Raw genomic sequence first — 26011 nt, forward strand, 5'->3', positions numbered from 1 at the left:
TAAATTCAGATTCCCTCCCTCCATGTTTCATCTGCCTAATGGGAACATCATTTCTACACCTGGAATTCAGTGTGGAGAAAGTTTGCCTTTGGATAGTATGTGTGCTTATCTCCATGATAGCCTCTGCTATCTAGGCTGCTCTCCCGTTAATGTGTGCCTAGTGTCTCCTCCTCCATAAGTCTGGCTGTTAGAAGTGTAGACAAATTCCATGATTCATTGGGTCTCCATTTTCACCTTTCAGAATAACAATGAAATGCATTCAACGAATTACAACAGGAATGAAAATCAACTGCTACATATGTAAAGAAATTGAAACCATTGTATCAGCTTGTTATTTTATGTTAAAACCATTTACATCATTATTTCTAGAAGTAATTGGAAAGTAATAAATATAAATTCCAATTAGTAAGACTAATATTTGAAAACCCAGAAGTCTACTTTTCACAAGAAATGAAATCACACTTGCCTAAATATTTAATACAAATTGTCTTTGAAATGTACTCTTGCAGTATAACTCCTTGATAAGAAATAAGAAAAATTCAAGAGATTTCTAATGATCTTATACTGTTTTTCTGTTCACAAGTGGAGATAACTCATAGACAGCATTTTGTTTTCCCTTAAGAATGAAGAGGACTTTGTTTCTGTATATTTTTTAAAATAATACATGGCCAGTAGAACAATAATAAAAGAGGGTGGTGCAAAGCAATTAAAATAGTTTTGGTTATAAATTCTTGCTTTAGAGACTATGATTTGTAATGATACATCTGTTTTCACAAATAGTGATTATAATAACATTTCATTACTGAATTTTTTTCTATGTAAATATTTGTTCCAACATAATTTGTCCTGAGTCACTCCCATTGAAGCAGTTCTCATAGTGTGCCTGAGAAACCAGTTTTTTAAAAAGTGTCTTCTGTTCTCTAGTTTCTGGACTGTTGCATGAGCCAGTGTGTGAATCCAGGGATTTGTCAACTCTCAATTATTGTCCATTATGTATTGCATATTATTAAAGTACAATGTTTTCCCTCAGGCCATTTTCTGTGTAAAACTGTAAATTAATTACAGTTTTTGAATGGGCATATAAAAGAAAGTCTATCTTTATTTACTTATGTGTTACTATTAGTCAAGGTTCTTTGATAGCAAATAATTGGCAGTTACTCAAGCTAGATCAAGCAGCAAAAAAAAAAAAAAAGAAAGAAAGAAATTTTGGAGTCCTCTGTGAAAGACAGAAAAACCATCAGGATCCTTAGTGTTATTCTCTCAACTTTCTTACTGTCTCTGAACCCCTCTGTGGAGACTGGCTTTCTCTGCTTTTAAGTCCACATAAGAAAATATGGTTGTCCCATGCTTCTTAGTTCCAAATACACATGAAATTCGGTTTACTGTTTCTCAGTCTCTATTGTCATTTTTTTCTTTTTTCTTTTTTAAAGAAAGGAGTTGCTTCAATCCTATACTAGTGTTCAGGAGTCAGACCAAACATGGCAGCTGAAAGGGGTGAGAGATGGTTCTATGATCGATCTGGAGCCCTTAAGTGTGTCCACTGTAATCTATCTCATCCAAAACTAGCATTCTTGTTTCTCAAAATGCATGTCTGCACTCTTAACTACATCCCTCTTCAATATGATTTGAGGTCTAAAGCCTGAGAAGAGGGCCTATGAGTCTACAAAGATATATTTTGTAGCAATTAGTACCTTTAAAAGGAAACACAAAAGACTTCCTGATCTACTTTGATTCAATTTCTTCAAGTAACTTTTACACGAACAATGGGTTGCTGCTTCACAATTCAAGACTGCTGCTCCAATTTTCATACACAGTCTTACTAAGCAGGTAGACCATTGACTATGTGTTACGAGGAGGAAGCTGTGTGGGTATTAGGATAAAACAATGTGTAATTCATTCTTCTTATTAATGCGCTATTTCTCCTTCAGGCAAATTATTTCACTAACATAAGACAATGACGGGCTTCAGTGAGGCCTTTTTGACAAACTGGACATGATGTTGGACAGGTGCCACTGTCTTGGTAATAACACAGAACTTTTTCAGCAGAACTTTCTCACAAAGCAACTTAGGGAGAGAACACACAATCCCATCACTCCCAGATTGTCTGATGTGAAACTCTGGAGGCCTTCCTCACGGGAGGAAAGGGACAAGAAGGCATTTGGGTGGTAAAGGAAACTAAGACTTTCAGAGAAGAACAAAACAAATGAATGTAATCGGTGATAAAAGATATTAACAAGACATACACTACAGAAAATGGAAATATTTTATATAAAATTCTATAGCTCAGAAGCAGTAAGTTTGGAAAGATGAAGTGACGTAATCAGAATAGCAAAGTACCGCTTCTGAAAAAGCTCAATTTTATATGTATTACTTTAAAAACTGGCACATAGTTAACAAAGAAAACATATTTGATGGGATTAAAATTCTTATGTCACAAGGGCAACAGAATGAATTTTAGAAAATCATCTTCTTTTCTTCAAAGAATTACACAATTACAACAAAACATCTGTCAGCGAAGTATTCATTTGTAGTATCATTTGGAAAATGGGTAATTGACGGCAGTATGACAAACTGAAAGTCAAATATCTCTGTGGAATTTTACCAAGGAGGGGAAAATATTATAGAACTATAACACTTTTTAAAAGAGAAGAGAAAAGGGAGAGAGAGAAGGAGCTGAGGAAAGCAAAAAAGGAAGGAAAACAGGGAAAGGGGGAGAGAGGAATGGAGGGAGAGAGGGAAGAAAGAAAAAAAAAAAAGAAGCAATGGTGAGAATCTTGTATTATTGCTTTGAGAAGTCCCACAACCAATATCATTTTGGCAGATTCTCCCTTTACTCTGTCCCATTTTATAAGATTTTATGGCTTTAATTACATTAGGGACAGAAGCGCAATAAAAGCAGTGTGAGTTTCTAAAAACATAGACTCCAGTTATTCCTGTGAGACCACTGTCAGGATTTTGGAATAGAGATCATGACTACTTTATGAAAAATATTCACTAAGGAGAGTCCCTTTGTTGCTTTGGTTATGATAACCAGCATTTACATTGTACCAAACATATCAAGGTGCTAAACCACAAAATGAGCAGAGTGTAGTATGTGCTTTGTTCATAGTGCAGACTCAAATAGCATATCTAATTCAGATTAAATTTACCTGTGGCTTTCATCCTGAAATTCCATCCACTCTAACCATTGGTGTATAAGATGCTGATGTGTCAGCCCATAGGATTTTCATCAAACGTAATGTTAGAATATCTTAATGTCCAGAATAAGGAAGCCAATTCCCTCTCCCTTTAAAGCCTCACTCCAGGACAACTTAGAGTAGAATGAACCCAGCTGTATTCTGCACAGAGAACTACTTCTCAGTGAAATGCTGGTAAAATGAGAGGTTTGGACAAAGACATTTTATCTTTCTCCTATGTTGTGTTATTATTGCTGGGAAGCCCCATTGGATCCAATCTTCTCTAACTCTGAAAAACCTTCTGCCACAAAAACTGCATTATCTTCCTACCTGACCTGAATTTTTTTTAGACCAGCATTCCTGTTCTAGACCTATATTACGATTCCATTTACAAATTAACTCCCCAGTTTTCCTTATATGAAAACTACTTTGCATATGGAAAATGGTTTCTGAAAGACCATTGGTATTTGTGGCAACTGGTTTCTGTACTGAATTAGGAGTTCGTTGTGAGTGGGGGCTGTGTCTTGTATTTTCAGCTCCTAGCACAACACTTGGAGCAGAGTAAGAGCTCAACAAGTAATGGAGGAACAAGTGAACTACAGACGAAGCATCATACAGAAAGATGAGACCCTCTATTGCTCTCCCATTAGACAGTGACACCACCCAGGAAGATAAAATTCAGTTTGCATTGAGTCTTCAGTATCTATTTCAGCCACAGACTAAGATCACAAAAAGACAGCACACGTAGAATGATAACTGATACCAAAATCTCAAGAGTAAAGTCTGAGTTAAAGAAGAAGGAAGGATTGACAAAGCATTCAAAACTAAGCTTGATTGTTGTGACAACAGAGTAATAATGAAAGAGGAGTAACTTAACTGCTAACAATTGGGAAACGTTTCAGTGACTCTGAGCCCATCGATGAAATAAAATAGTATACGTCCACGGGAAATGTGAGTTTTAAAGAGTCTTTAAAGGCAACGATGTATCAAATACCTTATGGAACACTGCAGATACTACTGACCTATTAACCTTGCCTTTTGGTTGTCCTAGCTGTGCTGCTGACTGAGTCACATAAACCCAAGCTGACAGAGCCAGTACAGAGCTTCTTTCTTCTGCCCTAGGCTTCACTGTTGACACTGTGGTGTGGCTCATCACTCACACACATACGGAGGAGTTAATAACCTGCACTGCTAACTACAGACCTGTGGGAAAGAGGAGCTGGTGAATAAATCCTTTCCTTTTTTCCCCCATGATTGACGATCCTATGATAAAGATCATAAGCCTTCTTAGAGAATGTTATCCATGAAACTGAGCTCTCAGTTGTGCTTAACAGCAGTTAAATTGATAATATTTATATTGGTTTTCCCTCCTTCCCTGTTTCACTCACCCTTTTTCTTATTCATTAAGACTATGCTTTGAAGAAAATACAACGCTATGAAAATTTATACATTAGAAGTCTAACCTAGTATGAAGGAGAGGATTCAGAGCCTTGCTGAAGAAATAGCACTTAAGACTTGCATAAATAGGGGTCAGGCATGTAGGGGGTAAAGGATCTTAAAGAAACATTTTAGACATATAGGTACTATATACTGCTATGGAAAATTACATGATGTCTCAAGTCCTCAAAACAGAGAATTTTGTTTATTTTTCATCTAAGGCAGTCCTGGCCACACAGTAACTCAATAACTATTTACTGGATGAATGAATTAATCAATCAATCATATGTTCTAGGATAGCACTAAAGTTTGAAAAACCCTAAACCAAAGGGGTCATGATAGAAGCTACCCTACAAGGGGTAAACAGACTGTAGGAAATAAGTAGAAGTGAAAATAAATTCAGAAAATTGTGTAGAAGGCATCACTAACCAAGGTCTCAATCACCTTGAATCATTCCTGTTTGGAATCTCAATCCTGAGTCCAGCAGGACAGCAATCCTGAGGCTGTGCGTAAAGGAAGTCCACAGTATAAAGCACAGTCCTACACATGTGCTATGCAACACTAAGTAATGAAAAAATACTTTATAGAAACCAGCTCAACCTTAGTAATTCCATTTACCTTTGAGTCAACTTTATCATGCATTGCTTATGAGTAGTTAAGACTTAGAAATGCTTCTCTCTCATTTGTTTTTTCAATCTAAGATAGGCAACCACTGATCAAGATGAGGGTTTTTATTGCCTAATTCTTAAATCACTTTACTGGATTGTTTGACTTGGCCAGAAATATAAAGCTTAACACAGACTCACTGTGGTGTGTGATTCAGGACTTGCCACCCTTTTCTTTTCTATGATTCCATTGTCTCGGCCACAGAGTTGCCACACCCAAAGAGTCAATTTCCTGCAAAAAGAAAGAAAAAGAAAATTGGAACCCTACTTAAATTATTGTTTGCTTTTTCAGACTTTATAATCACCTAAAAGAGAACTTCCTCTTTTCACAGGCTAATCTTTCTGTCTCTTCATGAACACAGAATAACTGAAAATATTTTTAAATTAGTATTCTTTGCCTTTCGCATGTAATTAATCACAAAAACAGTAAGATCTATTTAAAAATCACAATGGCTTTTAATCGTTTCCTTAATAAATCCCATTATGTGTATAACAAATAGAGCAAGAGCTCCTAAAGGCAAGAATTATGTCTTATACAGTTTTTAACTATTTTAAATCCATTTCAATATGCCTAGTACACATTTATTTCCTATTTACAGCCCATTTGCTCATTAAACTATTATTAAAATATATTTTTAGTTACCATTTATTTTGTAGCAGACATTGAACAACCACATTCACATTACTATTATCTCATTGTTTAAATAAGTCAATACATAGAAAGTTTTAAAAACAGTGCTGGACACAGAGTAAGCACTGAATAAATGTTGGCTTTTGTTTTCTCATTTAATCTTGACACATCTAATAGTCTCTGACAAGGTAGGAATTATTGTCCCATACCACACATGAAGACATAGTGATTGGTGAGGTAAAATATAAGGTGACTTGCCCACAGTGACCCAGGTTCATACCCTCTCATGCAACCACTTCTCATCGTACATTATTTTAGAATATTCTTGGAATGAATTCTGTGACTTATCAAAATATATATGAACTGAAAATACAAAAACCTGAACCTAGTTCAGAAATATGGCATATTGTAGAGTCCATGTGGATGGAAGACTATTGATTCTTTTTCTGTGGAAAAGTGAAGGAGTGCAGCAGAGTAAGAAGCATGGGATGCAAAGACTGCTGTGAAGGCAAAGGAGAATCCAGCCTTTTTGGATTCTCACAGGACAAACCATCTGAGAGGGCATACTCCTCCAGTGCTGGATCTACTTAAGAAGCTGTATTGGCACTGGGCAATCAGGCAACAGCAAGTAAGTCAGAAGCAATAACTATGCTCAGGGAGCTAGCTAACAGACTAATAGCAAAACCTATCCAAGACAAACAGATAAATTAACTACAAACTATGATAAAAACTATGAAGAAAGCAAACAGGATTCTGGGAGAGCAACTTAGTTACAACTTTAGCTGTTCAGGAAGCAATCTTTGTAGTTTTCCTATTTTCAAATTAACCATTAAAATATACTCAATGCTACTCACAGTCACTAAACATACATCACAGTAAGTAAAGACTGTCCCTTCAGCACAAAAATACTTTTAAATTATTATTTAAAAATCCATTAATTGTGGCTGGGCATAGTGGCTCACACCTGTAATCCCTGCACTTTGGGAGGCTGAGGTGGCTAGATCACTTGAAATAAGGAGTTAGAGACGAGCCTGGCCAAAACGGTGAAACCCCGTCTCCACTAAAAATATAAAAATTAGCTGGATGTGGTGGTGTACACCTATAATCCCAGCTACTCAAGAGGCTGGGGCAGGAGAATCACTTGAACCCAGGAGACAGAGGTTGCAGTGAACCAGATTTTACGCCACTTGTACTCCAGCCTGGATGTCAGAGTGAGACTCCATCTCAAATAAATAATAATTTAAAAATCCATTAATAAAATCCATCATGTTGAATGATTAAAAACCGAAAACCATGTAGTCTTAATGGAGTCAGAAAAAAAAACCCATAAAATGTGGCATCTCTATATGACAAAAACTCAACAATATTTTATCAAGTTCCCTTAACCTAATGATATTCACAGAAATACCTAAAATAGTCCTCTCACTTTACTTAGCATGAGAAATACCTGGAGGGTTTATTGAAACACTAATTGCTGGGACCCTCCTCTTTCCCTCAGAGTCTCTAATTCAGTAGGTCTGAGGTGAGACTCAAGAATGTCCATTACTGCCGGGTGCGGTGGCTCAAGCCTGTAATCCCAGCACTTTGGGAGGCCAAGGCGGGTGGATCATGAGGTCAAGAGATCGAGACCATCCTGGTCAACATGGTGAAACCCCGTCTCTACTAAAAATACAAAATATTAGCTGGGCATGGTGGCACGTGCCTGTAATCTCAGCTACTCAGGAGGCTGAGGCAGGAGAATTGCCTGAACCCAGGAGGCGGAGGTTGCAGTGAGCCGAGATCGTGCCATTGCACCACTCCAGCCTGGGTAACAAGAAGGAAACTCTGTCTCAAAAAAAAAAAAAAAAAAAAGAATGTCTATTACTAACAACTTCCCAGGTGATATTGATACTGCTGGTTCAGAGCAATTCTTTGAGAACTACTGACGCATACTCTTAATTGTAAAATGATGGAAGTATTTACATTGAGGTCAGGATCAAAATAAGAATTTCCACTTCTATTTTATCACTCCTAGACCCTATATCAATGAAGATAAATGTCAGAATGTTCAATATAGTAGTCACAACAATAGTAAACCTAATGAAATAATTTGTTTCCATCAATAGAGGTATGGATAAGTTGTGGAAAAATTATATCATGAACAGTATACAACTATTCATTAAATATCCCTACTAACATAAACATATGATGCTAAGTGAAAAATATCAACTGCAAAATAAGGACATTTATGAAGGTTTTGAAAACCTACAAATTAAGGCAACACAAGTAAATACAACACATTTAAGGTAACAAAGCTATGGCAATCATGACTAGAAGGATACCCATTCACTTCCGAATAGTAGTACCATTCAGGAGATGAGAGGGGAAACAGAGTTCCCATTTGAAATCCCAGTACATCTCCTTATATAGTTTTCATTGATCAATCAGTTCACTATAAATGCATGTTAGTGAAGGCTATAGTCATGCAAATAAACATTTTTTCCCTCTTTATTGATGATGGTGATTTTACGATTTTTTTAAAAGATCTCAACTCTTTTAAAAGAGAAAATTTTCTTTGGGAAAATGTGATGAAGCAGAGCCCTGCCATAACCACTAACGTTGGCAAGTTGCCTTAAAATTATCGCCATATTGTGATAAATTTCTGGCAGTTGTGTTCATCAAATTGAAAAAAAAAATTTATTCCCTTAAAGGAAATATTTGGTTTCACCAGCCTATAAACCTGTATTAGTTACTCTAAGTCACTGGTTCAAACTGAAATCTGGTACCTGGTTCATAATAATCAACTGCAGATAAATCACTTTGAGTCACCATCATTTGGCTGTCCTCTGTAAGAGACACTGTTAATATTAAAATACTCAATAGCACCTGCTTAACATGTTTTCCTTCATACAAGATTTCCAGTTTCTTTGTAAGTTTGCCAAGTGTTTTCAAATGAGTCCCCTGGGAAAATGACCTATCAGTAATTTTTTTCTCCATTTTCTCAGGCTGATAGGAGAGCAGCTCTTTGATCATGCTGAGGGTTGCACTTCTTAGCTTTCTAAGAACAGAGAAACCTTATGCTTGTGCAGCTAGGCAGAGCTTTGTGCCAGCCCTAGATATTTTTATGTCTTACATAAAGCTAAAAGCTAAACCCATGGTCTGCAGTTTGGAGGAAGAGAGAGTGTCTCAATGTTTTCGCTAAAATTATGCTAAGCTCTTTTCAATTTTATCTTTTGAAATGACAGTAATTTGCTTTTTCATTATTTTTCCTCAACTAAATCCTCTAAGTTTCCCACCCAATTCCTCCTCCCACACCCTATCCCAAACTTACACATAAAATGAGTATAGTTCTTTCACAGAGAAATATTTTGTTTCCATGATTTGTAGTAATATCTGATAGCATATGAGTAATTATTTTCAATAAACTAAAATAAAAGCAATCTTTCTTTTTCTATCTATCTTGAAGTAGTGGGAGGACAAATGCTATTTAGAAGTATCATGCCCTAAAAGAGTAGAAAGCATTAGAGGAATGGGTTTCACATCAGGAAATCTAGGGAGGAAAAATCTCTTCCTCTGGGATGGTGTTAGGTTTCTTTTTCCAGAGAGGGCAAAAGTTCCACTAATTAAGATGAAAGCAAAACCCGGATGCCTGTAACAGCAGTATAAAGTTCATGTTTTTTTTCTTCTAGGCCAGAAAAGAAATCTGCCAAATTTACTCTAACCTTTATTTGGTCAGATTTAATTTTCTGATAGAATTTCCCTCTCTTTTCAGTATCTTTGCATTTAGAAATAAAGCACTTTCAATTTCTAAAAAAAAAGTTTGTTTAATCGTTTGACTCTGGTCCTTCATAACATCATTGTGAATTGGTTTCCCCACCTGTGAAGTGTGGCTGTTTGTACCACAGAGACTAATTACAAAGGTCATCTGCTCATCCGCTGAGAGGACAAGAGTTTGTGTAGGAGTTCTAGGAGATAACTGAAATATGATCATCAGGATGAAAGGACAGTGGACTCTGGGATTTGGGATAAGCAAGCATACTCACAAAAGCATTTTTATTTCTTAAAAAAATTATTAACAATGTTGCCAGACAAACAATGCATCTTTGACAGTGCCCGAATAATAGTTTGTAGCCCTATAGTAATAAAAGAATGAGCTCTGGTTTGAGACCACCTGAAAGCTGAAAATTAATTCAAAGTACAGGCTTGACCTGGTATTCAAGCAATCTAGGGAAGTTAGTTACATTCTTTAAGTCTCTAGCTCCCCAGTTGATAACATTGTACCATAATATTTCTAAATTGAGGTATAATTATAATAATAGTAAATCCCCCCATGGGGCTTGTAAAATGAACAATATGCACACAAATATGCTTTACACAGCATTTGGCATATCCTACTTCCTCCTCTATAAATGTTATTTGTTGTCATCATCTCATGAGAATTTTTTTGTACATAACAATGTCCTATACATATTTAAAGAGTGTTTGGTTTGTTTTACTATCTTTAGCTGCATAATATTTAAATAATAGTTTACAAATAGCAAATCAAATAAAAGTTTAGATAAGTCAGTCAATTCCAGAGTGGAGTTGGAGAGACAATATTTTAACTGATGATAATTTTACATGTGGATAAATGTTGATTGCATTATTGAATGAAATATATCCTTGTGAGATATGTTCTTTTGAATTTTATCATTGGAAAAGTATTCCATTGTGCCACAAATAATCTCCAAATTATAACAGAAATATTCATGTAGATTCACATGAATTAACTTTTATTAAACATGAATAACACAGTTTTAATATTGGCCATCTGTACATTTTCATAGTGTATGTTTTATGGTTTTTAAATTTTCTTTCGTTTTTTTGAATTAGGGTTTCATTCTGTTGCCCAGGCTGCAATGCAGTGGTGCCATCATGGCTTACTGCAGCCTTACATCCCTGAGACCACAAGCCTCCTGAGTAGCTGGGACTACAAGCGTGCACCACCATGTTTCCATTTTTCACAGAGACAGGGTTTTACCATGTTGTCCAGGCTACTCCTGAACTCCTGAGCTCAAGTGATTCATCTACCTCAGTCTCCCAAAATGCTAGGATTACAGGTGTGAGCCACTGCACCTGGTCAGTTTTTGAATTTTCAATGGCAATAAAAGTAGATCTAAATAGCAGAATCTTTTTGTACACTTCAGATAGTAAAGAAAAATATATTTGGCATAATCCATCAAAAAGCCATGAGAATTACAAAGCTGCTTTTTTTCTTTTGAAATATAGTTTACACACAAAAGTGTATGCAAGAATATATAATAATACGGAGAGTAAAACTACAGCTGCCCCTTGAAAAAGTGGAGGTTAGGGACACTGACCTCTACACAGCCAAATATCTTCATATAACTTTTGAGTTGCAAAAATTTAACTACTAATAGCCTATTGTCCACCAGAAAAGTAATTGACTGCAACACAGTCAATTAACACATATTTTGTATGTTATGTATTAATATTGTATTCCTATATTAAAGTAAGCTAGAAAAAAGAAAATGTTAAGAAAATAATTTATATTTTTAATAAGATGTTTTATATATTATGAATATAAGTAATGTTAATTATATTTTATATTACATAATTACAATTTAAAATTTTATAAATATACAAAATAAAGAAGAGAAATATGTGTACTACTCATTACTTGGAATTGGATCATCATAAACGTATTTATCCTCATCATCTTCACATTTATTAGGCAGAAGAAGAGGAGGTAAAGGAGAGTTTGGCTTTGCTGTCTCAGGGGTGGCAGAGGCAGAAGAGGTGAAAGAAGGTCAGGAGAAGCAGGCACATTTGAGGTAACTTTTACTGAAAAAAATTGGGGATCTGGTGTAGTGGCTCACATCTGTAATCATAGCAGTTTGGGAGGCCGAAGTGGGCACATCACTTGAGGATGCTAGTTTGAGACCAACCTGAGCAACATCTAAAAGGTGGGCACCTCACTTGAGGACGTTGGTTTGAGACCAACTTGGGCAACCTGCCAAAACCCTGTTTCTACTGAAAATACATAAAGTAGCTGGGCATGGTGATGCACATATGTAGTCCCAGCTACACAGCTGACTGAGATGGGAGGAATGCTTGAACCTGGGAGGGAGAGGTTGTAGTGAGCCGAGATCATGCCACTGGACTCCAGCCTTGGTGACAGAGCAAAACTCTGTCTCAAAAAAAAAAAAAAAAAGAAAAGAAAAAAATTAGGGTATAAGTGAACCCATGAAGATCAATCCTGTGTTATTCAAGTTTCAACTGCAAAGCAAGTACCTCTGTAGCCACCATCCAAAAATCTATAAAAATCACCTATAAAAAGTAAATAGGAAATTATATATGAAAGTGCTTTGTCATTAATAATGATTTATTCACATCTAAGACATTTTTCAAAACAACTTTCCTCATTTTTTATTGATGGATAATACTATAAACATTTTGCCTGGGCTAATGTCTATATGTAAAGTACCTAAAACAATAGAAGCCATATTGATAAGCACTTAATAAATGTAAAACATTACTGTCATTTAATAAATTAATGGCATTTTGGTAGCAATTACATTTTTCAAAGTTATCTAACTGAATCTATATTCTGTGTAAAAAAAAATACTTGCACAAGGTCATAATTCCAGTATTCAAGGCAGGCGTCCCCAAACTATGGCCCTCCAGCCTCATGCAGCCCCCTGAGGCCATTTATCTGGCCCCCCACTGCACTTCAGGAAGGGGCACCTCTTTCATTGGTGGTCAGTGAGAGGAGCACAGTATGTGGCGGCCCTCCAACATTCTGAGGGACAGTGAACTGACCCCCTGTGTAAACAGTTTGGTGATGCCTGATTCAAGGGAAAGTAGAAAATAAAAGAAATATAATTACAGAAAATAAGGATATTAGGATTAAAAATTACCCTAGACAGCTATGTTATACTTACTCCAAATATTTTATTTTCAGTTGGGTGAAATAGACAAAAATGTTATTGTGAGATGTTCTTAGAACCTCAGAGTATTCTTCTGCACTCTTCTGCATAGGGCTCACTTTTGTCTTGCTGGATGACAAAAATCTGGGTGATTTCTAGAGACTGCAAAGACTGAAGAGGCTTCCAGTTCAGAAAGTGTCATCCCCTCTGCTCCATTCAGCGCAATAAAAGGTTGTTTGGGGGCAGGAACAATAATTTTCTCTCTATAGGACTTGTTCTCCTGATGGGATAAAATCTGGCTAATTAGAACCACACAGACTGCTTCTGAAGAGAAAATAGGATTCAAAAGAAGTAAATATGGTAATGTGTTTATATGAATCCCACATGTGATTAGCACAAGCTTTCTTTACTTCTTCCTGTAAGCCACAGCCCCACTGGCAGTGACTTTAGGTAAGGGAGTCTGTACCAGATCACACAATGTAAGAACTAGGTGTGTAAGCAGGAAGAATTTCTGTCTGGTCTCTAAGATTTGTTCAACCAGATTGGTTTGAGGAGGGGGATAGTTACTGACATGGTAGTTGCAAAGATGTTAGACAGTCAGGGAGGCAGTATGGATGCTAGTAAAGAAAATCAGGTTTGGAATATTGTAAAAATTAACAAACTAAATTATAGTCCTACTACTTTTCACGTGAGCCATTGTAAATTATATTTATTCACTTCTAAGATGAAGTTGTTAGTAGGCCTGAGTTCCATACTGGTTCACAGCAAAGAACAATGGGATAAAAGATAGCTTTGTAAACTAGAAAGGGCCCGATACATTAGGAGACAAAGAAGGATGATGTGATTACCAAAACCACCTGGACAAAGTTGCTGCCTGGCAGCAAACTGGCTTTGTAGAACACCTAGTTTAGGAGGGTTTTATAAATATAAAACTATGTGTAAAATACAGAAGACAGTTACAGGGAGAGAAAGATAAATAGAACTGGTTATTTTATTGTAAGTTCTGGGGCAAAAATCAATGTTCTTTTCAATGTGACCTATTCCAAATAGCTTCTGATCTGATTATTCAGTGAAATGTTGATATTGATGTGCCTTGGTAATTTACTTAGTGCTAAAAATAAAAATGCCCATTGTCCTTATTGATGATGAAAATAAGGCCTTTAGTACAAAACTAAGAGCCACAAGCCCTTTACTGTTAAAGTGAGTTTACCTCTTGATTGTGAACAGATTGTCTCACCCTGGTTTTGAAATGGAGTTGTGCAGACTTTCATTTATTTTGCAAAGGTAGCAAAGTAATTGTGGGGAATCAGTAGACTGATTAAGTGAGACCAGAAAGAAAGTTTCTAATGGAAAATAATAAAAAATTATATTGATATGTAAAGATAAACATTAATATATAGATGGTGTAGGATACTCTAATACTATAATTGTGATGCATAAAACATGTTTAATTCTGGTTTAAAAGTCAAATGCAAAAGTTAAAAATAACTATATCTATAAGCATATGTTAATAGTACACAATACAAAAAGATGCAATTTGTGATGGCAAAGTTTGGGGGGAGGAGAGAAATAAAAATGTAGAGATTTTATATGTAATTGAAGTTACAACATTATCAGCTTAAAATACATTGTTATAACATTAAGGTGCTTTATGTAAGCCCCATGGTAACTACAAAGAAAACACTTATAGAAGATATAAAACAAAGGTGAGAAAGGAATCATAGCATGCCACTACAAAAGAAAATAGGCTGGAAGCAGTGGTTTACACTTGTAATCCTACCAGTTTTGGAGGCTGAGACAGGAGGACTGGTTGAGCCCAGGAGTTTGAGATAATCCTGGGCAATATAGTAAGTAATGGTCTCATCTGTTTTATTTCTATACACTGTATACTAACAGTAACAAACAATCCAAAAAATATATTAAGAAAACAATGCCTTGGCCGGGCGCGGTGGCTCAAGCCTGTAATCCCAGCACTTTGGGGTGGATCACGAGGTCAAGAGATCGAGACCATCCTGGTCAACAAGGTGAAACCCCGTCTCTACTAAAAATACAAAAAGTTAGCTGGGCATGGTGGTGCGTGCCTGTGATCCCAGCTACTCAGGAGGCTGAGACAGGAGAATTGCCTGAACCCAGGAGGTGGAGGTTGCGGTGAGCCAAGATCGCGCCATTGCACTCCAGCCTGGGTAACAAGAGCGAAACTCCATCTCAAAAAAAAGAAAAAGAAAAAGAAAACAATGCCCTTTACAAGAACATTCCAAAAAGACTAAAATTGGAGTAAACTCAAGTAATAAAACTAAGGAAGCAAAAGTTATGTACATTGAATACAACAAAACATCAATGGAAGACATTAAAGACACAAATAAATTAGAAGCCATTCCTTGTTCATGCTGGAAGAGGTAATATTCTTTAAATATTTATATTACCTGTACAGAAAATTGAAACTGGACCCATTCCTTATACTTCATACAAAAATTAACTCAAGATGGATTAAAGACTTAAATGTAAAATCCCAAACTATAAAACCCTAGAAGAATATCTAGGCAACTTCATTTAAGACATATGTACAGGTCAAGATTTTATGATAAAAATGCCAAAAGCAATTTCAACAAAAGCAAAAATTGACAAATGGGATCTAATTAAACTAAAGAGTTTTTGCACAGCAGAAGAAACTATCATCAGAATGAACAGATAGCCTACAGAATGGGAGAAAATTTTTGCAGTCTGTCCATCTAATAAAGATTCAATATCCAAAATCTACAAGGAACTTAAACAAGAAAAAAAAAAAAAAAAACCATTAAAACGTGGCAGAGAACACTACATGGGTTGGCTCCATGTCCCCACCCAAATCTCACCTTGAATTTTAATAACCCCCATGTGTCCAGGGTGGGACTAGGTGGATATAATTGAATCATAGTGGCAGTTTCCCCATATTGTTCTCATGATAGTGAGTGAGTTCTCATAAGATCTGATTGTTTTATAAGAGTTTTCACCCTTCACTGGCTCTAATTCTCTCTTCTGCCACCCTGTGAAGAGGTGCCTTCTGCCATGATTATAAGTTTCCTGAGGCCTCCCAGCCATGCAGAACTTTGAGTTAATTAAACTTCTTTTATGTATAAATCACACATTCTGAGGCATGTACTTATTAGGATCATGAGAACAAACTAATACAGGACATGAACAGACACTTCTCTAAAGAAGACATTTATGCAGCCAACAAACACGGAAAAAAGTTCAACATCACTGATCATTAGAGAAATGCAAATCAAAACCACAATTAGATATCCCCTCATGCCAGTCAGAACAGTAGTTATTAAAAAGGTGCCAGCAAGACTGACAGAAAAATAGGAAAACTTTTACAGTGTTGGTGGGAAGGTAAATTAGCTCCTATGGCAATTCCTGAAAGACCTATTCATAGAACCAGAAATACCATTTGACCCTGCAATCCCATTACTGGGTATATATCCAAAGGCATATAAATCACTCTTTTACAAAGATACATGCATATGTATGTTCACTGCAGCACTGTTCATAATAGCAAAGACATGGAATCAACCCAATGCCTATCAATGATAAGAGTGGATAAAGAAAATGTGGTACATATATACCATGGAATAATCTCCAGCCAAAAAATGAATGAGATCATGTCCTTTGCAGGAATATGGATGGAGCTGGAAGCCATTACCCTCAGCAAACTAATGCAGGAACAGAAAACCAAACATCACATGCTCTCACTTATAAGTGGGACCTGAATAATGAGAACATGTGGACATAGGGAGGGGAACAACACACACTGGGGCCTTGGGGTGGGAGACACAGGGGGGAGAGCATCGTGAAAATTAATGTATGATGGGCTTAATACCTAGGTGATGTATTGATAGGTGTAGCAAACCACTGTGACACGATTACCTATGTAACAAACCTGCACATTCTACACATGTATCCCAGAACTTAAAATATTAAAAAATTAAAAATTGTTTTAAAATTTAAAAAAAGAAAAGAAAAAAATTCTGAATAGCCAAAACAATCTTGAGAAAGAAAAATAAAGCTGAGGTATCATACTTTCTAATTTCAAAACACTTTCCGAAACTACAGTAATTAAAACATGATGATACTGGCATAAAGACAGATATACACATCAATGGAATATAATAGTGAGTCTAGAAATAATCTCACATGTGAAAGGCCAAATGATCTTCTACAAGGGTGCATAGAATGTACAATAGGGAAAGCATAGTGTCCTCAACAAATAAAGTTCAGGAAATTAGACATCCAAATGCAAAAGGCAAGAATATTCCAGCTGTCTTCTTGGAAAACATACCACAAAAAAAGGAACATTCTAGCATGCAACCATGAGGATCGTGCACTAGAATCTACCTGCCAACAAATAATATTAGAACTTTATCTTATACCACACACAAAAATCAACTCAAAAAACGGGCTAAATCCTTAAATATAAGACCTGAAGCTATAAGACTCATAGAAGAAAACAGAGAGGAACCTTCATTACATTGGTCTTGGAAATGTTTTCATGAATAGGAAACCAAAAGCACTGGCAACAAAAGCAGAAATGGGTAAGTGGGACTACATCAAACTAAAAGCCTTTGCCCAGGAAAGAAAACAATAAACGGTTGAAAAGGCAACTTACAGAACAGGAAAATATTTGCAAATCATGTATCTGATAAGGACTTAAGATCCAAAATACATAAATAACTACTTATAACTCAATAGCAAAGAGGTAAATCATATGATTAAAAATGGACTAAGGAACTGAATAAATATTTCTGCAAAGAGGCCATATAAATGGCCAACAGGTATGTGTAAAGATGTGTCATATCCTAATCATCAGGGAAATGCAAATCAAAACCACAATAAGACACCACCTCACACTTTTTAGGATAGCCATTACAGAAAGAAAAAAAGAACAAGTGTTTATTGTCTTGGAGTAACTGGAACCCTTGCGTGCTGTTGGTGGAAATATATAACAGTGCATCTGTTGTGGAAAACAATAGAAAGCTTGTTCTATTATAAAGACACATGCACATGTATTTTCACTGCAGCACTGTTTACAATAGCAAAGACCCGGAACCAACCCAAATGCCCATCAATGATAGACTGGACAAGGAAAATGTGGCACATATACACCATGGAATACTATGCAGCCATAAGAAACAATGAGTTTGTGTCCTTTGTAGGGACATGGATGAACCTGGAAACCATCATTCTCAGTAAACTGACACAAGAACAGAAAATCAAACACTGAATGTTCTCACTCATAGGTGAGTGTTGAACAATGAGAACACATGGACACAGGGAGGGGAGCATCACACAGTGGGGTCTGTTGGAGGAAATAGGGGAGGGACGGCAGTGGGTGGGGAGGTTGAGGAGAGATAACATGAGGAGAAATGCCAGATATAGGTAACAGAGAGATGGAGGCAGCAAACCACATTGCCATGTATATACCTATGCAACAATCCTGCATAACTGCACATGTACCCCAGAACCTAAAGTACAATTTAAAAAATTAAATGTAACTACCATATGATCTAGAAATCCCACTTCTGAGCATTTATCCAGAAGAATTAAAAATAGTATCTTGAAGAGATATTTGACACTCATACTCATTGCATCATTATTCACAATGGCCAAAATGCGTAAGCAACCCAACTGTTCATTGAAGGATGAATGGATAAACGAAATGTGGTGTATATATGTACCATGGAATATTACTAATCCTTAAAAAAGAAAATTCTGTCCCATGCTACAACATAAATGAACCTTGATGATATTATGTTAACTGAAGTAAGCCAGTCATGAAATAATTAATACTGAATTATTCTATTATATGAGGTACCTAAAGCAGTCAAATTCATCAAACCAGAGAGTAGACTGGTGATTGCCAAGGGCTGGAGCAAGTGGGAAACGAGGAGCTGTTTTTCAATGGGCATTAAAATTTCAATCACACAAGATGAAGCTCTGGAGATCTCCCATTCCACACTGTATAGTTAACAACATTACTGTACACTTAACACATTAAAAGGAAAAATTTCCACCTATAATCCCAGCACTTTGGGAGGCTGAGGCGGGTGGATCACGAGGTCAGGAGATCGAGACCATCCTGGTCAAAAAGGTGAAATCCCGTCTCGACTAAAAATACAAAAATTAGCTGGGCATGGTGGTGTGTGCCTGTAGTCCCAGCTCCTCGGGAGGCTGAGGCAGGAGAATTGCTTGAACCCAGGAGGCAGAGGTTGCGGTGAGCCGAGATCATGCCATTATACATCAGTCTGGGTAAAAAGAGCGAAACTCCATCTCAAAAAAAAAAAAAAAAAAAAAAAAAAGAGGAAAAATTTCATGTTATATATATATGTGTTTTACCACAATTGTTTTAAAAAAAGATTGATGATGCTCTCTTTTCCACCTTTACTTTCTATGAGCATATCTTTCTTTCCAGTGTCTCATTACTGTTTTGCCACACTTCATTTCAAAAATGTTGATTGTATGCTCTGAGTATATCGTATCTGTATCTCTTATATTATCTAGTATAGTGCTTTGAGCACAGAAGACATGAATACTTGTTGAATAAATTCGTTTACGCATTAGTAAAGGACAACTCTATTAAAACTTTCCAAATGTTACAGCTTAGGTAATTTGTGGTATTCACTTAAAAGACTTACTTCTGCAACTGTGGAAAGCTGTTCACTAGGAGTTCAAGGAAGACAGCATGATTATTGATAAAAAAATAAAATAAAAAATAGTTGAGAAAAGCTTAATGGAAGATGTTGGTCTTCATTCATACGTACAGCAGATATGTTGAGGAACCACTAGACACCAAAAATATGAAGACAGGTTTACTCTAATGAGTAGCCAGGCATAAAATCAGTGCAAAAAGAAATCAATATAAATATTCATAGTTACAGCAAGATTAGAGTAACTAGAAACTATCAATAGCTTAGAAGATTGCCTAAGGTTTTACATACAAAATGAATTTTTAAAAAACAATATATACTTATGGGGTAAAAGAAGGGCCTTCTGGACAGAGAGAACAATGTATACAAAGATAAGAAAATACAAAAAAGCCTGGCCAATTAGGGAATTTGTAAAAACCTCAAAAGATGTGGAGTATAGAATATAAGCAGGAACGTAACAGAGAACATGTAGTCATCAAATTGTAAAGGACTTTAAGGTCTAATTAAGCAATTTAGGGGAAACAGATGCTGGAAGACTCATGTCAGAGATAATCCCACCTCTTTTCTGATCCTAATGAATCCAAGATTGACAATAACCACCACTACCATAGCAATAAATCCTGCTAATAGTATATATAGCTATGTGCTGCACAGTGACAGACAATATATGGGATAGTAGGTCCATAATATTATGATGGAGCTGAGTTTATCATAATCTTCCAGTGAGGTCGCAACCATTATAGTGTCATACAGCAACACATTACTCAGGCATTTGTGCTGATAATGCCAGTGTAAACAAACCTACTGTACTGTTGTTTAAAAGTAAAGCACATATAATCACGTACAGTACATAATATTTGATAATGATAAGTGACTATGCTACTGGTTTATGTGTTTGCTATACTTTTTATTGTTATTTTGGAGTGTACTACTTCTACTTATTTTTTTTTTTTTTAAGTTAACTGTAAAACAGCCTCAGGCAGGTCTTTCAGGAGGTATTCCGGAGGAAGGCATCCCTATCATAGCAGGTGACAGCTCCATGCTTGTTATTGCCCTGAAGACCTTCCAGGGGGCAAAGATGTGAAGGTGGAAGACAGTGATAGTGATGACCCTGACTCCATGTGCTTAGGCTAATGTGTGTGTTTGTATCTTACTTTTTAGTTAAAAAGCCTAAAAAGCAAAAAGAAATAAAAATTGTTAAAAATAGAAAACTCTTATAGAATAAGGATATAATAAAAGAAAATATTTTTATGGCTGTAGAATGTATTGTGTTTTAAACTAAGTGTTATTATAAAAGAGTCAAAAACTTTGTATTTTGTACCTTATTTTTACTGTAACTTTTCTATGTTTCGATACACAAATACTTCCCATTGTGTTACAACTGGCTACAAGTTTCAGTACAGTAACATGCTATACAGATTTGTAGCCTAGAGGCAATAGGTTGTATCATACAGGTTTATGGAAATATACTTTATGAGGTTCACACAATGGTAAAATCAACACATTTTTAGAAATGTATCCCTGTTGTTAAGGGATGCATGACTGTACATTGTCTAGATCAATGTGTGTGAAAATTATACTCACTTGTTATGTTCCAGAATATGTATTTGATTTCCCCAAGCAGAAATAATCTCTCCTCTTTTTGTGTGTTTCCTAACGCTTTTTACATTTGACTTTGTACTCTATGGATGAATTGTACTATATCCTCTACTACATTTTTTAGGGTTTATCTTTCTATCTACAGTGAAGGCTGGGTTAATTGAATGATATAGACTAGAACTGAAGTAAAGCATTATTTCTTAAAAATTATTCAATCTTTGGTCCTTATTGTATAAATGCAGTCATAGAAAAGATACCTTTCTCACTATAGCTAACCTACATTAAAAAATAAATAAGAAGGAACACCGTGTTTAGTTACTGACACCTAACCCTTTGTTTTTCTTTCTTTTTTTTTATTTTTTTTTATTGCATTTTAGGTTTTGGGGTACATGTGCTGAACATGCAAGATTGTTGCATAGGTACACACATGGCAGTGTGGATTGCTGCCTTCTGTCCCCTCACCTGTATCTGTCATTTCTCCCCATGCTATCTCTTCCCACCTCCCCACCCCCCCGCCCTTCCCCCATTTCCCCCCAACGGACCCCAGTGTGTAGTGGTCCCCTCCCTGTGTCCATGTGTTCTCATTGTTCAACACCCGCCTATGAGCGAGAATATACGGTGTTTGATTTTCTGCTCTTGTGTCAGTTTGCTGAGAATGATGGTTTCCAGATTCATCCATGTCCCTACAAAGGACGTGAACTCATCGTTTTTGATGGCTGCATAATATTCCATGGTGTATATGTACCACATTTTCCCTATCCAGTCTATCATTGTTGGGCATTTGGGTTGGTTCCAGGTCTTTGCTATTGTAAACAGTGCTGCAATGAACATTCGTGTGCACGTGTCCTTGTAGTAGAATGATTTATAATCCTTTGGATATATACCCAGTAATGGGATTGCTGGGTCAAATGGGATTTCTATTTTTAGGTCCTTGAGGAATCGCCACACTGTCTTCCACAATGGTTGAATTAATTTACATTCCCACCAACAGTGTAAAAGTGTTCCTATTTCTCCACATCCTCTCCAGCATCTGTTGTTTCCCGATTTTTTAATGATCGCCATTCTAACTGGTGTGAGATGGTATCTCAATGTGGTTTTGATTTGCATTTCTCTAATGACCAGTGATGATGAGCATTTTTTCATATGTTTGTTGGCCTCCTGTATGTCTTCTTTTGTAAAGTATCTGTTCATATCCTTCGCCCATTTTTGAATGGGCTTGTTTGTTTTTTTCTTGTAGATCTGCTTTAGTTCTTTATAAATTCTGGATATCAGCCCCTTGTCAGATGGGTAGGCTGCAAAAATTTTTTCCCATTCTGTTGGTTGCCGATTCACTCTACTGACTGTTTCGTTTGCCGTGCAGAAGCTGTGGAGTTTGATTAGGTCCCATTTGTCTATTTTGGCTTTTGTTGCCATTGCTTTTAGCATTTTGGTCATGAAGTCCTTGCCTACACCTATGTCCTGAATGGTTTTGCCTAGATTTTCTTCTAAGGTTTTTATGGTATTAGGTCTGATGTTTAAGTCTTTAATTCATCTGGAGTTAATTTTGGTGTAAGGTGTCAGGAAGGGGTCCTGTTTCTGCTTTCTGCACATGGCTAGCCAGTTTTCCCAACACCATTTATTAAACAGGGAGTCCTTTCCCCATTGCTTGTTTTTGTCAGGTTTGTCGAAGATCAGATGGTTGTGGGTATGTTGTATTTCCTCTGAGGCCTCTGTTCTGTTCCATTGGTCTATATCTCTGTTTTGGTACCAGTACCATGCTGTTTTGATTACTGTAGCCTTGTAGTATAGTTTGAAGTCCAGTAGTGTGATGCCTCCTGCTTTGTTCTTTTTGCTTAGAATTGACTTGGCTATGCGGGCTCTCTTTTGGTTCCATATGAAGTTTAAGGTGTTTTTCTCCAGTTCTGTGAAGAAGGTCATTGGTAGCTTGATGGGAATAGCGTTGAATCTGTAAATTACTTTGGGCAGTATGGCCATTTTCACGATGTTGATTCTTCCTAACCATGAACATGGAATGTTTCTCCATCTGTTTGTATCCTCTCTTATTTCGTTGAGCAATGGCTTGTAGTTCTCCTTGAAGAGGTCCTTTACGTTCCTTGTTAGTTGTATTCCTAGGTACTTTATTCTCTTTGTAGCAATTGTGAATGGCAGTTCGTTCTTGATTTGGCTCTCTTGAAGTCTATTACTGGTGTATAGGAATGCTTGTGATTTTTGCACGTTGATTTTGTATCCTGAGACTTTGCTGAAGTTGTTTATCAGTTTCAGGAGATTTTGGGCTGAGATGATGGGGTCTTCCAGATATACAATCATGTCATCTGCAAATAGAGACAATTTGACTTCCTCCTTTCCAATTTGGATACCCTTTATTTCTTTTTCTTGCCTGATTGCTCTGGCTAGAACTTCCAGTACTATATTGAATAGGAGTGGTGAGAGAGGGCATCCTTGTCTAGTGCCAGATTTCAAAGGGAATGCTTCCAGTTTTTGCCCATTCTCTATGATATTGGCTGTTGGTTTGTCGTAAATAGCTTTTACTGTTTTGAGATACGTTCCGTCAATACCTAGTTTATTGAGGGTTTTTAGCATAAAGAGTTGTTGAATTTTGTCAAAAGCCTTCTCTGCATCAATCGAGATAATCATGTGGTTTTTGTCTTTGGTTCTGTTTATGTGGTGAATTACGTTTATGGACTTGCGTATGTTGAACCAGCCTTGCATCCCCAGGATGAATCCTACTTGATCATGGTGGATGAGCTTTTTGATATGCTGTTGTAATCGGTTTGCCAGTATTTTATTGAAGATTTTTGCATCTATGTTCATCATGGATATTGGCCTGAAATTTTCTTTTCTTGTTGAGTCTCTGCTGGGTTTTGGTATCAGGATGATGTTTGTCTCGTAAAATGATTTGGGAAGGATTCCCTCTTTTTGGATTGTCTGGAATAGTTTCAGAAGGAATGGTATCAGCTCCTCCTTGTATGTCTGGTAGAATTCAGCTGTGAACCCATCTGGACCTGGGCTTTTTTTGGGTGGTAGGCTCTTTATTGCTGCCTCGACTTCAGACCATGTTATTGGTCTATTCAGGGTTTCGGCTTCTTCCAGATTTAGGCTTGGGAGGATGCAGGTGTCCAGGAATTTATCCACTTCTTCAAGGTTTACTAGTTTATGTGCATAGAGTTGTTTGTAATAATCTCTGATGATGGTTTGGATTTCTGTGGAATCTGTGGTGATATCCCCTTTATCATTTTTTATTGCATCAATTTGGTTATTCTCTCTTTTCTTTTTTATTAATCTGGCTAGTGGTCTGTCTATTTTGTTGATCTTTTCAAAAAACCAGCTCCTGGATTTATTGATTTTTGAAGAGTTTTTTGTGTCTCTATTTCCTTCAGTTCTGCTCTGATCTTAGTTATTTCCTGTCTTCTGCTAGGTTTTGAGTTTTTTTGATCTTGCTCCTCTAGCTCTTTCAATTTTGATGATAGGGTGTCAATTTTAGATCTCTCCTTTCTTCTCATGTGGGCACTCATTGCTATATATTTTCCTCTAGAGACTGCTTTAAATGTGTCCCAGAGGTTCTGGTATGTTGTGTCTTCGTTCTCATTGGTTTCGAAGAACATCTTTATTTCTGCCTTCATTTCATTGTTTATCGAGTCAACATTCAAGAGCAAGTTGTTCAGTTTCCATGAAGCTGTGCGGTTCTGAGTTAGTTTCTGCATTCTGAGTTCTAACTCGATTGCACTGTGGTCTGAGAGACTGTTTGTTATGATTTCTGTTCTTTCGCATTTGCTGAGGAGTGATTTATTGCCAATTATATGGTCAATTTTAGAGTAGGTGTGATGTGGTGCTGAGAAGAATGTATATTCTGTGGATTTGGGGTGGAGAGTTCAGTAAATGTCTATTAGGTTTGCTTGTTCCATGTCTGTATTCAGGTCCTGGATATCCTTGTTGATTTTCTGTCTGGTTGATCTAATATTGACAATGGGGTGTTAAAGTCTCCCACTATTATTGTGTGGGAGTCTAAGTCTCTTTGTAAGTCATTAAGAACTTGCCTTATGTATCTGGGTGCTCCTGTGTTGGGTGCATATATATTTAGGATCGTTAGCTCTTCTTGTTGCAGTGATCCTTTTACCATTATGTAGTGTCCTTCTTTGTCTCTTTTGATCTTTGTTGCTTTAAAGTCTATTTTATCAGAGATGAGAATTGCAACTCCTGCCTTTTTTTGCTCTCCATTTGCTTGGTAGATCTTCCTCCATCCTTTTATTTTGAGCCTTTGTGTATCCTTGCATGTAAGATGGGTTTCCTGGATACAGCACACTGATGGGTTTTGGCTTTTTATCCAATTTGCCAGTCTGTGTCTTTTGATTGGGGCATTTAGTCCATTGACATTTAGGGATAGTATTGTTATGTGTGAATTTGATGCTGTCATTTTGATGCTACCTGGCTGTTTTGTTGGTTAGTTGATGCAGATTCTTGATTGTGTTGATGCTTTTTTACCATTTGGTGTGTTTTTGGAGTGCCTGGTACTGGTTGTTCCTTTATATGTGTAGAGCCTCTTTCAGGAGTTCTTGTAGAGCAGGTTTGGTGGTGATGAAATCTCTGAGTGCTTGCTTGTTCACAAAGGATTTTATTTTTCCTTCACTTATGAAGCTTAGTTTGGCTGGATAGGAGATTCTGGGTTGAAAGTTCTTTTCTTTAAGGATGTTGAATATTGGCCCCCAATCTCTTCTGGCTTGTAGGGTTTCTGCTGAGAGATCTGCTGTGAGTCTAATGGGCTTCCCTTTGTGGGTAACCCGACCTTTCTCTCTGGCTGCCCTTAGCATTTTCTCTTTCATTTCAACCCTGGTGAATCTGACGATTATGTGCCTTGGGGTTGCTCTTCTTGAGGAATATCTCTGTGGTGTTCTCTGTATTTCCTGGATTTGAATAT

The 26011-nt window shown here is 36.7% G+C and overlaps 1 long non-coding RNA gene across 1 annotated transcript in view; it reads right to left on the reverse strand.

The window, feature by feature from the left end:
• The window catches only part of LOC141582836 (uncharacterized), a 452087-nt gene that overhangs the window by 324559 nt on the left and 101517 nt on the right, over window positions 1-26011 (reverse strand). The window contains exon 2 of the long non-coding RNA XR_012515751.1: window positions 5420-5510. This is a non-coding gene — a long non-coding RNA (uncharacterized LOC141582836). The remainder of the gene's footprint in view (window positions 1-5419; window positions 5511-26011) is intronic.

This window comes from Saimiri boliviensis, chromosome 2 (assembly GCF_048565385.1).
Source record: "Saimiri boliviensis isolate mSaiBol1 chromosome 2, mSaiBol1.pri, whole genome shotgun sequence".
NCBI classification, from domain to species: Eukaryota; Metazoa; Chordata; class Mammalia; order Primates; family Cebidae; genus Saimiri; species Saimiri boliviensis.